Source organism: Pteropus vampyrus, unplaced genomic scaffold, assembly GCF_000151845.1.
Source record: "Pteropus vampyrus isolate Shadow unplaced genomic scaffold, Pvam_2.0 Scaffold23152, whole genome shotgun sequence".
Taxonomy (NCBI): Eukaryota; Metazoa; Chordata; class Mammalia; order Chiroptera; family Pteropodidae; genus Pteropus; species Pteropus vampyrus.
In genome coordinates, this window is record NW_011911933.1 from 1 (window position 1) to 2,058 (window position 2,058).

The 2,058-nt window shown below is 54.5% G+C and overlaps 1 long non-coding RNA gene across 1 annotated transcript; it reads right to left on the bottom strand.

Annotated features, from left to right (window-relative positions):
• Positions 1 to 553: 553 nt before the first annotated feature.
• Positions 554 to 2,053, bottom strand: LOC111735322. Its single transcript, XR_002778745.1, has 2 exons — positions 1,981 to 2,053; positions 554 to 823 (listed from the first exon to the last, which is right to left on the bottom strand). It is a non-coding gene; the product is annotated as an uncharacterized LOC111735322 (long non-coding RNA).
• Positions 2,054 to 2,058: the final 5 nt, after the last annotated feature.

Consider the following 2,058-nt stretch of genomic DNA (forward strand, 5'->3'; position numbering starts at 1 on the left):
TCCCTCCCACGCACCCCTACACTCGCCTCCTGAGCAAACAGCCTCAGGAGGACAGAGAAATGCAGAGTTCCCCCCCGTCGCTGGTGACCAGGAGGAAGTCTTTCCTCTCCCTCCAGCCCCTGAGATTCTTAGAGTCACTTTATCCACCGTGCGCCTGCTCTGTGCCTGGCGCTCCACTGGGGACACCGCGGTGACTCCCCCCGTCCCTGCTCTCACACGGCCCAGTGCAGTGGGGCACGCATTCCGATCAGGGTGCAGGTCAGTGGTCAGATCGGGATTTGTGAGGGCGAGGACCGTGGCGAGACACAGGTGGCACAGAGCTGGGCGATGGGGGTGTGTGTGAAAAGGGGACACCAGAGGCGTTCAGGGCGTAGGGACACGGACGGGGATGGCCCAGCACCCTGGGGTGTCGCCACCCCTAACCCGAGAAGCAACAGTGACTTCTGCAACACAGAGAGGGTGGCTGTGTGTAAGCCCTTGTAAGAACTTCCTGTTAATATTTTTAATAATAGTAGTCAGGGGTCTAGATGTGATGAACAAGGAGCCAAAATAATCGTGATTTAAATAAGATGGATTTATTTCTCTCTCGTGGAACAGTCCACGTGTGGTATGGCAAATTCTATTTCACGAGGACGATAAAAACAGCCGCGTTTCTTCTGTCCTGTTGCTCTGACGAAGTCACAGTATGCCGTCGTCTGCTTAGTCCCAGATGGCTCACCTCCAGTGCATCATTCCAGCGAGAAGGAGGGGTGCAGGACCCACATCCTTCTATATCTCAGTGACCAGACCTGAATCTCATGGCCGCACTTAGCTGCCGAGAGGGCTGGGGAAAAAAAAAAAAAGTAGTGTTTATTCTGAGTCATCGTGCTAAAAGATCATAGAGGATTTTTAAGGGATTGGATGAGGAAGGACAACGCACGGCCTCTTCTGCGAAAGGTTTGAAGGAACGCACAGAGGTGATGTTCAGAAACTCTCGCCGATTGGATTATAGGTCCCGGATGAAATCCCCTCTGAAATTCATGCCAGCGCACCCCAGGGCCTTTGCATCACCCGTTCCAAGATCAGGGCCCCCAGCTGGGTCCAGTCCTGATCCTCTAACCTTCCCCTAACTCTGAAACTCACATGTCCTCAGCCTCATCTTTCCAGACGGTTCCCCAAGTCCTTAGCCCATCTCCTCCACATAAACCTGCAGCCCGAGGCCTCCCCCTCCCTCACCTTCCTACTCCTCACCCGCCTTTCCCTGACCCTCCAAGCTTCTTGTTCTAGGTGTCTATGGCCACGTAACAAAAACCACCCTAACACTTGGTGGCTTAAAATGACAAATTCCTCTCTCTCACTGGACTCTCTCCCACGGTGGCAGTCAGATGTCAGCTGAGGCTACGGTTAGCTGATGTCTCAGGTGACTCACTCACGGGGCTGACAGTTGGTGCCGGCTGTCTGCTGAAAACGGGGCTGTTGACGGGAGCCCATGTCCTTCTTGACCGTTTGTCTCTCTCCTTGTATTTTGTCTCTGCACGGTTGTCTCTCCCTCTCTCTGTCTCGAAAGGTCTCTGTCTCTTTCTGACCCTGTCCCACCCCCATTTCCTTAATTCCACACATCTCTCTCTTCCTCCGTCCATCTGTCTGTCTGTCTCTCTCCATCTCTCCCCCCCCTCCCCCCGCTTTGCTTTCTCACCTGTATCTGCACTCTCTCTTTCTGCATTTCCAAATGTGTGTGTGTGTGTGTGTGTCTGTCTGTCTGTCTGTCTGTCTGTTGCTGGGTAACAAACCACCCTGAAACTCGGTGGCTCAAACAATAGCCTCCAGATTCTCAAGATTCTGTGTACTGATGGTGGCTCTTAACGTCCTGGGCAGGGCTGGCTGGGGCTAGAACGTGCAAGACGCGGGCACTGGTGGCCAGCAGGGGGCGCTGTCTGCGGTCTAGGCCACTTGGCTTTCTCCCCGTGGCCCCCCCTTTCTCCCCTAGTTGGCCAAACCAACCTCTTAACAGCATGGCGCCTGGGTTCCAAGAGAGCCACAGTGGAAGCTGCAAGGCCTCGGGTCACTTCCGCCACATTC